This window comes from Mustela nivalis, assembly GCF_964662115.1.
Source record: "Mustela nivalis genome assembly, chromosome: 9".
Lineage (NCBI taxonomy): Eukaryota > Metazoa > Chordata > Mammalia > Carnivora > Mustelidae > Mustela > Mustela nivalis.
The window spans coordinates 97,382,555-97,394,698 of NC_139028.1; the positions used below are offsets into that span (position 1 = coordinate 97,382,555).

A 12,144-nucleotide genomic window follows, 5' to 3' on the forward strand; every position below is an offset into this window, starting at 1 on the left:
GACAGTGAGATGAAAAAGACAGAAAGAACATAAAATAAGTGCGTGTCATAGGCTAAGCAACTGTCTAGATTTTCCTGGGACTGAGGGATTTCCTGGGAGATGGGACTTTTGGTATGAAGGCTTGTAAAGTCCTACGCAAACTGAGATGTGTCCATCAGGATGTCTTTATAATTCCAGGCCTCCAAAATTATCTTACTAGAAACAATTTTCGTCACCGGAAAGGGCCTATAAGTGGGTATAGAAATATCTGATTTCTAGTCTGAAGTGTACTACTAATTAGCTGCGTGAATTTAAGCCTCTCTAGCTGGATTTCTTCTATAAAATAAAGAATTGGTTTTCTGCAAGATCTAAGTTGGGATATTCCACAATGTACCGGAGACTGAAAAGACAGAATATTTCTCATCAGTGGAAAATAACAGTAATCAGAAGAATGACATATTGGGGCGCCTGGGTGGCTAAGTGGGTTAAGCCGCTGCCTTCAGCTCAGGTCATGATCTCAGGGTCCTGGGATCGAGTCCCGCATTGGGCTCTCTGCTCAGCAGGGAGCCTGCTTCCTCCTCTCTCTCTCTCTGCCTGCCTCTCTGCCTACTTGTGATCTCTCTCTGTCAAATAAATAAATAAAATCTTTTAAAAAAAAAAAGAAGAATGACATATTTCTAGGAATAAGCAAATATTCTTCAGTGATACCACTCTAACAAACACGTGGAAAAAACCACCCACAGCCATGGGCTGGATCATGTAGATGGACAGATTGCAAAATGTGGCTGCATTTCCGCCCAGTCTCATTCAATGGGTGCATTTTCCTTCTTATAAAATTATATCCTGATAAATCACACGCAACATAGCTCACACTGAAGACAAATCACAGCCTTCTTAGACACATTCTCACTTTCTTGTATTTTCTTCCAATTTATCTTTATTTTTCTGCTGCTGAGCAGGAAAGCAAATGACAGAGAAATATGGCGCTGGGAATTGTCTGTTTTAATTTTATAAAGAAAACAAAGTAACGGAAAGGTCTTCAATAGAGGGATGAAGGATGATAAAATATCTGAATGGATTAGCAACTGCTCTCCTGGCCGAGGGTTCTTTGCCAGAAAAACTCGAGGACAGCAGGTATCAACCACTGACATTTTATTCCTAATTTGTGCAGCCAAGCTGATGGATGGGTCTAGTAGCCGATGTCTGGAATCAGGACCTTTTGTCATTGTCTTGCTTTTATGACTGAAATGTGTACTCTTAGACCAGTTCTTTTTTTCTAATTCTTGGTCTTGCCTCTCCTACGGCCTTCACTTTGATAACCACTATGTTGGTCTTCAAGAGTGTTTAGGGGCACTGGCTGATCCCTGAAAATGCACATTTTGCCCAGGTCTTCTGGGGTCCCCAAAAGGAGCTTTTATGACAGCTCAACTCTCTAAAGAAAAAAAGACTCAATGTATTTAATGTACATTTGTATACACAGAACAATTCCACCATGATAGCCAAACAGCAGGGCCTGACACTAAGCGAAAGGCATGTTGAGATTTTTAGAATGTGGGCAAACCAAAGCTAACACTCTTAACCTGGAGCTGAAAAAGACAACTGCTACTTGACCTTATTGGGGTGGAAAAATGGGGGCGGGGCTATGGAAAAGCCAACCTCTCCAATCACTGAGAACCTATAACACCTATAAAAACCTCTCTATTGTTCCATAAAACTACAGTGCAGATTAAGGGAAGGTACTCTATTATTAGACTGCTCATGTACTTTATGCCACAAAGAGGCAATTTTGAAAGGGAAACAGGCATTATTAATAACTATGTCAGGATCACAGGAATAAGCCAGGTCTTTTTCAGGCAAACCTGGACACACAGTTACTTTACGACCTGATAACGCCACTCACGGTACACCACTAATTTGGTACAGGTGCAGGGTAGGGAGAGTGGACAAAGAGAGGTGATGTTGACCCTCAGAGGATGTTTGGCTATATTCAAGGACATTTTTGATCGTTACAGCTGGGGGGAGGTGCTACTGATACCAAATCAGTAAAGACTGGGGATGTTGTTAAACCTCTTACAATGCACGGTACGGTCTCTCAGAAGAAAATAAAATTATCTGACCCCAAATGGCCATGGTGCTGCATTTGAGAAACCTATTCTATATCCTCTAATACCTCCCAAAGTTTCTTAAACTGCATGATCTTTTATTTTCTTGCTTCTTAGGTGAGGATTTGACTCTCTCTCAACCCATCTCTCTTTCCTGTATCTGAACTTTCCTCCAACACATGGCCCCCCTGGTAAGCGGGTAAAACACAGGGAAACTTTACATATGTGTGGCAAAGTATTTTTGATCAGGGAATATACCTGGGGAAGGATGTAACCTTTTAACATTTCAGTTATATTTAAAATCTAGATCTCTTTACTTTTATTCACTCCAGCTACAGGTATCTATTGTCCACCAGGTTGAAGATGCTTTTACAGAAGATAATCCCATGCGTAATAATTTTTTAGTCACAAAATGACTTGCTTCTTACTTTTCTACCTGAGCACCACACACACACACACACAAATACACACTGAGAATGAAAAAGATTAAAAGTAAAATTTCATTTGTGGTAGAGAGATTAATTCTCCCACATCCCACCACTAAAAAAACCTCTTGGCTCTTGAATTTTTAATGGGATGTTGAGAGGTGATAGCAATTTTAATAGTACATATGGCAACCTAGGTCCAAACTTTCTACAGATATTTTATAAATGTCAAAAATGAATCAATAAATCTATAAGGTGCAATTTTAATTGGACCAACGATTGTCTGTTTTGTTCATTTCTAAATAATCAGCACCTAGAAGAGAGTCTCATCCATGGTAAGTATATGATTCATATTCCCTTGTTAGTGGTGTTCTTGTCTACCCCAAACTCCTTGGACAAAAAGTCTCTTATCACATAAATCTCTTAAAAAGTGTGTTAGTTTTGAAGTCACTGGCTTAGTTAGCCCAAAATAGACAAAGTGATAGAAAATACAGTACATATTCTAGGTAAGCATTAAAATTAGGTTTATGGAAATATCTAGAACTTAAACAGCAACAAGCTACTGTGGTCTTTAAAAAAAAAAAATCTTGCTAAGGTATAATTGCATACCATAAAATTCACCCATTGCAAGTATTAAAAATTCTATGCTTTTTGGTGAATTTCTAGAATTTACAATCATCACCACAGTGCAGTTTAGGGTATTTCCATCATTGCGAAATGTTGTCTGCTGCTTATTTCCAGTTGACATCTTCCTGCTCCTCTCCGCCATTATCTATATGTCTTATGTATTTGGCCAACAAGGAGTGACCCTCCAAAAAGAGTGCCCCCCCAGAAGAAAGTAGTATATAAGACCCCTCTATTCCTTTTGCCTTCTGCCCGAAGTTCACATCAATCACAGTAACTCATCTGAGATTGGCAGACCGGTTGAGGACCAGGTGCAGAAAGAAAGCTGAAGCAATGCCCAAGACTAAGGGAAGGGGAGTGAGAGATTTGCTTTGGTCAAACATGCTTCTCTAGAGTGTGTGTGCACACGTGTGTGTGTGTGTGTGTGTGTGTGTGTTTCAAAGTGGAAGGATTTGAGAAATAAAATGATACTGGCTTTAGGATAAAATCCCAAAACTGAGAATACGAGTAAGATAACAATGGTTGAAGAATTGATAATAAAGCATTCTCAAGTTTAATCAATTTTCAAATCTTTTCATTTTACTTTCTAAATAGCCCTTTAATCTATCTATTTTCCCCCATGTCACTTCTTCCACCTTCATCCAGGGAACCAATACCTCTAGTCAACATTATTATCACAGGGTGTTAAACCGCTTGCTCCAACTCCAGGACTGCCCTGGTCAGTCAGGTCTTTACATAGATAGTGAGTAGTAATGAGTAATGTTTCTTTAACTCATATTTGAACACAGCACTCTCCTTGAAGCCAGCCACTACCTTCCTATCATCCCATTGCTCTGGGATGTAAGTGTATTGATGGGGTCCCTGTTGACGACTCTATCCTCACCCCTTACTATTCTTCATTTCCAAGCAACCCCCTCTACTGAAATATTTGATTTTCTGACGTATAAGTGGCTCTTTGCTTCACATTTTATAATTTCTGAAAATCGGGGTGTTTACAATAGATTCTAGAGTAACACCCTCCCCAAAATATCTAACATGGAATGGATGATGTGCTGATGATGTTATAAAATTGAGGAAACATAATACTTTCAATTTTTTAAGATGTATACTCTTTCTTGTTTCTCTTCTTTCCGACTGCTGTTCTCCCTGCCTCAAATATTTTGTGTAGCCCATTTCCACTTATTTTCCCTATAAACTTGTTTTTACTTTTTCAGAATTCAGTCTAATTGGCAATTCCTTAAAGAGGTCTTTCTTGATGTAATCGAAGGCTGGGTTAAGTAGACGTCCCATGTTTTATTCTATTCATTTTTGTATATCCAGCCTCATTTCCATACTGACTCACCAACTGACCAAAATGTACAAGTGAACAAAACTAATAATTCAATTAATTCCAGTGCAATTCACTGACTCACAGAATTGTGAGCTAAATAAGTATTTATTATTTTAAGCCTGTAGGCTTGAGGCAATTTATTAGGCAGTAGAAGCTAACTGATATAGCTCATAGGTAAGGGGCCTAGATTATGTGGTGGGATTTCTGATCCTGGGTAGTGGCTTAGGACCCAATGTCAACCAAAGTTCATGTCTTTCCCCAAATAAAATAGACTAAGGCAGAAGCTATTAGAACTGAGAATCATTCACACACACACACACACACACACACACACACACAGATTCATATCTATATATACCATCATATATATGTATACTGTGATATATATATATATATGCAGAGAATCATATATACCTACAGAAAATCATATGTATATATATGTATACCACCATATACACATACATATATATATATACCAAAATATCTGTCTCTATATTTTAACATGATATATAATATATATTAATAGTTATAAAAAGGTAAAATTCCATGTTTCAATCAATGAACACTTATTGCTTTTAATATCTTAGTAAACATAACTGCAATCCCAATGAAATTTTATCTTATTATCGAGATTACAGAATGAATAAGTAAAAGCACTATGACTACGGTAAGGCCAAGAACAGCAAAAGAAATGAAATCTTGCCATTTGCGACAACATGGATGGAACTAGAGCGTATCATGCTTAGCAAAATAAGTCAAGCAGAGAAAGACAACTATCATATGATCTCCCTGATATGAGGAAGTGGTGATGCAACATGGGGGCCTAAGTGGGTAGGAGAAGAATAAATGAAACAAGATGGGATTGGGAGGGAGACAAACCATAAGTGACTCTTAATCTCACAAAACAAACTGAGGGTTGCTGGGGGGAGGGGGTTTGGGAGAAGGGGGTGGGATTATGGACATTGGGGAGGGTATGTGCTTTGGTGAGTGCTGTGAAGTGTGTAAGCCTGGTGATTCACAGACCTGTACCCCTGGGGATAAAAATATATGTTTATAAAAAAATAAAAAATTAAAAAAAAAAAAAGAACAGCATCTTTGCACAAGATTGTGGATTTGTTCATGTCATTGTCTCAGTGATATCATTGGAAACACAGAGCTTCCTCAGAAGCCTTTCAGTTCCAAGCAGAGATATCCTTTCCTATCATGGGCAAGGGGGAAAAAAAAAAAAAAGAAAGTCTGCTTACAGAGAAAACAAATACTACACGTTATCACTAACAGGTAGAATGAAAGAGTCAAACTCATAGGAATAGAGAGTAGAAAGGTGATTACCAGTGGCTGAGAAGTGGGAGAAATGGGGAGATGGTGGTCAAAGGGTACAGGCTGAGGGTTTTAGACAGGAGAGGAGTGAGGGTATGGGTGAACCCAGTGATGGGTGTTAAGATTGCATGGAGCACTGGGTGTTATAAATAAACAATGAATCTTGGAACACTACATCAAAAAACTAATGACGTATTATATGGTGCCTAACATAAAATAATAAAAAATTTAAAAATTTTTAAATAAGTACAAACTTCTAGTTATAAGACAATTAAGTTCTGAGGATTGAATGTACAGCATGGTGATTATAGTTAATACTATAGTATTAGTATGCTCTACTTGGAAGGTGTGAACACAGCAGATCTTAAATATTCTTATCAGAAATAAGAAATGGTAATTATGTGATGGCCATGCTATCGAACACTATGCTGGTAGTTATTTTGCAATATACATGTTATCAGATCAACTTGTTGTACACCTTAAACTCACACAATGTTATATGTCAGTTATATCTCAATAAACTAGGAAAAAGAAAAATAAACTTCTGCTAAGGGCCAGCTCTTTTAGGGAGAAAAATACCCTATTTTCTCGCTTTGGAGTTGCCAGCAGACAGGTGAATAGAAAGAGCATGTCTGATTTAATAAGCTGACCCAACTTGATCTTTCTTTTTTCCTAAGGAGAAATACAATTATAATTATGTAAATGTTTGGATAATAAACGTTATCTATTTAATAATTATTTGAGTGTTCTTAGGATCATGGCCAAACCTCAGAACAGCAGATGACAAAACTTAGGTAGAAACTTAACAATATATGTGAGCTTGGAATAATCTCTCCCTTCCTCCTTCTTCATGCTTAAAAGTTTCTAGCATTTTTTTATTAAGTGGAAAAATTCTAAGTGTTAAGACCACCACTTTCACATTACTGCTTTTCCATTGTTTTTTGAAGCACAAAAAAGGGATAGAGCATAAAGAAAACAATATAAAATCCTTGCATTTTGCAAGTTCTTCTCTGAGCATGAAATATATATGTTCTTTTCTTGAATGTATCTGAAATTTCCTATCCCCAAAATGCATCAGCAATAATCTTTATCTTCTTCATTTTGTAAATATCCATAACCAGAAATAAATAAATAAATGAATGAATACACCCACCTTCTGCATAGCATAACTCGGTGACATTTCATCTTTGCAATGAAATGCAGATGTACATTCACCATTAAGAGGCGAATCCTCCATGTCCAAATCTTGAATAGCTCAGTACTTCAGAAAGAATTGCCACTGATGAAATTTATGGCACTGATAAGAGCCCAATTCAAAAATCTCAACTTGGAAAAACAGGATTTTCATTTGAACTGGATAAATGGGCATTCACTTTAAAGCTTTCCCTCTCGATACTGCATTCTGAAGTAGTGAAACAAGTTTTGATAGCTACCTTGGACTCAGTAATACTGCTTCTTTTTGTTAAATGAACTATTTCAGAGGTATTATTGCCACTTAAATACGACCTTGTACTCCAAGATAGTGTTCCAGCGAATAATTGTGCAAACAAGTAATATTGATATTTTTCTAAACTGTTTACCTCCTTCATGCATCAAGCCTGGTCTTTTTGTTTTCATTCCTTTGAATGCATTCTGCTTTCTCTCTGAAACAGTCTTCTTTGAGGCATGGCAACGTCCTTTACTAAACTTAAGCTGGCTAATTACACTAACTGACAATTGTTCCATCAAATGGCCATGCATTCAGGTATAGAAGTTCCAGTTAAAACTATAATTCAATGCAAATTCTATAGTAATTCATTTCTATAAAACTGGAGCTTTCTTTTATAAAATAGACAATGAAAACACCTTCAGGGCCTTGGACCATACTATTTTCTTAGAAATGTTTCTGACGATATTGGTGATTTTCCTTAATACAATTGTTGTCAAAGACTAGTCATCAGCTGGCAGGGTTCTCTCTGTAATTTAAACCTAGCCTTTGTTCTTAGCAGGGTTAGAGTTTGTTCTCTTATTTGTTTGTTTTGTTATGTTTTTATCCTGTGAATAATAATTTACGCAAGTTCGGTTTTATTTTTATACGAGAAGAATGGTAAGTTGCTTTGCCACCTCCCAATAAAATATCCTGCAAAAGAGGGCTTAAATATCAAAAAGAAGGATAAAGTTATATGTGTGAAAAATTAAAGTTTCCTGAAATTTTATATGTGGATATATACATATCTAGTGAGGAAGGTTGAGAAAACAAACCTGGTTATCCCATTGGGGAAAGGCTTAAAAAATCGGGATCCATGTATTCTATGGGTAATTATATAACCATAAAACATGATGTAGATTAAGACTATGCTTTGAGACAGAAACTATTTGTAGATAATGTTAATTTGGGGAAAAAAAGAGAGAAGTATGTATACTAGTGTTTCTACAGTGTAAAAATATTCCTGCAGATCCTTAGATAATGACAGGGAATATGAAAAATAATAATACTTTTACATAAGGTTTTAGAATTCTGTTCCATGTTCAAACTAATTTTTAATTGATTTTACAACTGCAGAATTATAATACCAGATTTATCAAGTGATACATGTTTTGTAATCAGCAGATAGTACTAAACAGTGACTCTCTACACTTAAAAATATTTAATGTTATAAGGAAAAAATAAATTGGCTGCCTACTTTAGTCACTGGCAGACTTAATCCAATCCACAGCATTTTTTTTCAAAATACCGTCTGGTGAGCTGAACTTTCTTCTCCTGGTACTTACTCCACTCCCTTATTCAGTTTCACTTTTTCTCCTCCACTCAGTTTTTCCCATTCTATAAATTCCCACCTGAGGTTATTGAATGGCAAATACTTTGAAATGTCCAACCTTTGACTTTCTTCTTCACACCCGTGCAATTCCACACATTCTAAACCACCTCACTCTTCTTACTAACTCTTTAGTTCTACTTGTTTGACTATATAGCACAGCTCTTGTAATAATAAACAACAGCAAAATCACCAAAAATGTTCAAGGGAGAGACTGTAGTAGAAAGGAAAGAATTTTACATTTTATTATTATTATTATTATTATTATTTTAAGATTTTATTCATTTATTTGTCAGGGAGAGAGAGAGCACAACCAAAGCAGGGGAAGAAGCAGGCAGAGGGAGAAGCAGGCTTCCTGCTGAGCAAGGAGCCTGATATGGGACCAATCCCAGGACCCTGGGATTATGATCTGAGCCAAAGGCAGATGCTTAACTGACTGAGCCACCCAACATCCCACGAGTCTTACATTCAATACATTTCATAGTATCCATTTCCTGCATTTTGAACACGAGGCTCTGGATTTTGTGTTGCACTGAGATGCACACATTTTGTGCCTTGCCTGTCTACCTCTAATCATCTTTATCACTCTGGGTCTTGGCTGCTTCATATCCTTGCCTGACATATCCCAACCGAAATTTTTCTCATTGAAAATTCCTACTCGCTGCAACTCAGTGTCCTCTCTTTCTCTCCATCCTGGTGGCTCAGGCCAGCTGTGTCCTAACCCTGTGGATGTTCTCTTGGCATTCATGGTCCTCTCTCCTGCTTCCTCAGCATGTTGTACTTAGTTCTTGAGCCAAACCCACCACACTGTATCTTTGGAGTATATTTCTCTCATGTAATTGTGAATACATGGAAGTCAAGGCCAAACTTCAATTTCACTTTTTCTCTAGTCCAGAGGGACTCAGTGATGCCTAATACATTAATATGCCATCAGGACAAAGGAGAGAATAAAATGTAAAGCTCTTAAGACAGAAAGAACAACTCAGATGTGTGGCAAGAAAACATGCTCACTAGGGCGTGGCTGGAGGCTAGCACTGGTCCTCCATGCTAAAGCTAGAGACAGAACAGAACTGCTGAAGTCCCTCCAGTTGGTCAAGGCTGCAAAGGTAACAGGGATGGAAGAACCAAAGATTTAAAGTAAAAACTCATTTATCAAACACCTCCTTTGTGCCACATTTCACATGACTTGGTACATAGCCTCATGTGGTGCAGGGTACTTCTAGGGAGGCATGGTACTATTGAAATTTTGAACCTGTTAACTCTTTGTGGCGCTGGCAGACTTGTCCACTGTAGGATGTTTGGTAGCATCACTGACCTGTACTCACTAGAAGCCAGTAGAACATCCCCCTAAAGTGATGACAATTAAAATAGTCCCCAACTAAATAAATCACGGAAATGGCAGAAAGAGTTGGATTTTGAAGGAGTATAAGAATGGGTTGAGAATAGGAGCATCTCAGCAGGTCTTTCTATATCCTAAAATTGGGGGATTAAATATCTCCCTACACTTACCCTATGTCACTATGGTACTTTGTAAAATATAGGAGTTGAGGCTCACCCCAGGGCTGGGAAGGAAACACAAGGGAATCTAGGATTAAATAAGTCACCCAGTTGCAAAACTGTTTCCAGTGAGAAACTAAGTAACATTTTAAATACATATGTATATATTTTATGCATATAAAATTTATACACACACACACACACAAACACACTTAAAGACACGGAGTTTGTTGACTGAGATCTGAGCTTATAATCTCTTAGTTTACTTATTTGGTATGGAAAATGGTATAGGAAACATACCATTTTCCAAGGTATGTTTTATTGCACCCATTTGAAAGAGAAGTAAATTAAGTCTCAGCAAGTTTAAGCAGTGTCTGAAGGTTATTAGCTTTGTCAAAATGACAAATGGTTATTACGTGCCTATTGTGTGGCGGGTTTTGCTGGACGATTGTTCAATGATGAGCCAAAACAGACACACACCTGGCCTTGTGGAGCAATTAAATACTCACACACTTAACTGTAAATGGTAAGTGGCGACACAGTCCATGACAGGGGAGCCTGATCTAGTGGCAGAGGGCAAAGAAGCTTTTCTGTAGCAAGGCATAAATCGGAGCAACACAAGGCAGTAGATCTCAGAGGCATCAGAATCAGCTAGAGGGATGGCAGAAACAGATTCCTGAGCCCCCTTCCTAGAGCTTCTCAAGGGGTGCACTTGAGAATCTGCATAATGAACACATTCCCACTGGATCAAGTGCTGTCAATGGTGCTGGTTTGGAGACCACTCCTAGGGAATCACTGAATGTTCCAAGCAAAGCAAATCATGTGGGCAAAGCCTGCAGGGGGAAAAGGGACCTAGACCATTCTGTGCTCCTCCCATACTGTGCTAGAAACCCCTGTCTTTTCACGTATGGAAAACCTGCCGGGGGGCCTGGGTGGCTCAGTGGGTTAAGCCTCTGCCTTCAGCTCAGGTCATGATCTCAGGGTCCTGGGATCAAGCCCCATGTCCAGCTCTCTGCTCAGCGGGGAGCCTGCTTCCCCTCCTCTCTGCCTGCCTCTCTGCCTACTTGTGATCTCTGACTGTCAAATAAATAAATAAAAATTAAAAAAAAAACAACAACCTGCCAATGTTCAGTGCATTTATCGCTCTAAGTAAACAGCAGAAGGGGCACCAATACCCACCTCTTGAAACTTCCAGTCAGGCCATCTCTACCCTCCGAGGGGGTCAGGCCACTCTCCTGTTTCCCACCCTGGGACTTGGGGACTGCTTCCAAGGTTGCGATCCAGAGAAAGGCAAACTGCAGCCCTGGTACCTAAAAAAAAAAAAAAAAAAAAGTGAGCCAGCTCTGCCTGGTGTATCTTGTCTTTGGTTGAGAGAGTGCTGACTATTTTAAGCAACACTGTAGGATATTCTTCCTCTTCTTTGAGAGGGAGGACTTAATCTTACTGAAAACACATTCGTTCTCTCAAGAGTGCCCTTGAACTAATACAGCAGAAACTCTAACTCCAGTGGGGCTTTCTGATACGCCTTTGAAGAGGGTAAATTTACTAATCAATACAAATTACAATTTCTCAACTGGCAATTCTGCAAGCCAGGCACAGCCTCGGCTACTTTATTATTTATTCACAGTCTGGGCTTCCAGGACTGAAACAGAGAGAAACCACAGAGAGGGACTCTATGCAAATATGTCAAACAAAGGAAGAGATTGTTTTAGAGGGGCTCAACGTGGGAATAATTATATGACTGGGCATAAAATGTACATTCTTAAAAGCTACATTGGCTTAATCCATTTTGGAGAGCGTTATCAAGCATTATGCTAATTTAGGATAGGGGCTAACGATCTCTCAGAGAAGTTTCTCTTTTCCTCCCTGTCTGTTCCTTGCACACTCTCTATACCCATGCACACACATACACAATTTGTATATATAGGATACATGAGTATCAATTATACATACACATATACACACATATATGTATCTATATATGTGCATTTCACATATCTCTGATAAGGGAGAAATAGGAAAACACAGAAATAGACATGTGCAATGATGTCATGTAATTTATGCTGACAGACTAA

The 12,144-nt window shown here is 38.3% G+C and overlaps 1 protein-coding gene across 8 annotated transcripts in view; it reads right to left on the reverse strand.

Moving 5' to 3' along the window:
• The window catches only part of LRRC4C (leucine rich repeat containing 4C), a 1,100,263-nt gene that overhangs the window by 418,678 nt on the left and 669,441 nt on the right, over nucleotides 1-12,144 (reverse strand). For all 8 annotated transcript variants that reach the window (XM_082748993.1, XM_082748990.1, XM_082748983.1 and 5 more), the window contains one exon: nucleotides 11,249-11,379. The gene's annotated coding sequence lies outside the window, so the exon portion shown is untranslated. The remainder of the gene's footprint in view (nucleotides 1-11,248; nucleotides 11,380-12,144) is intronic.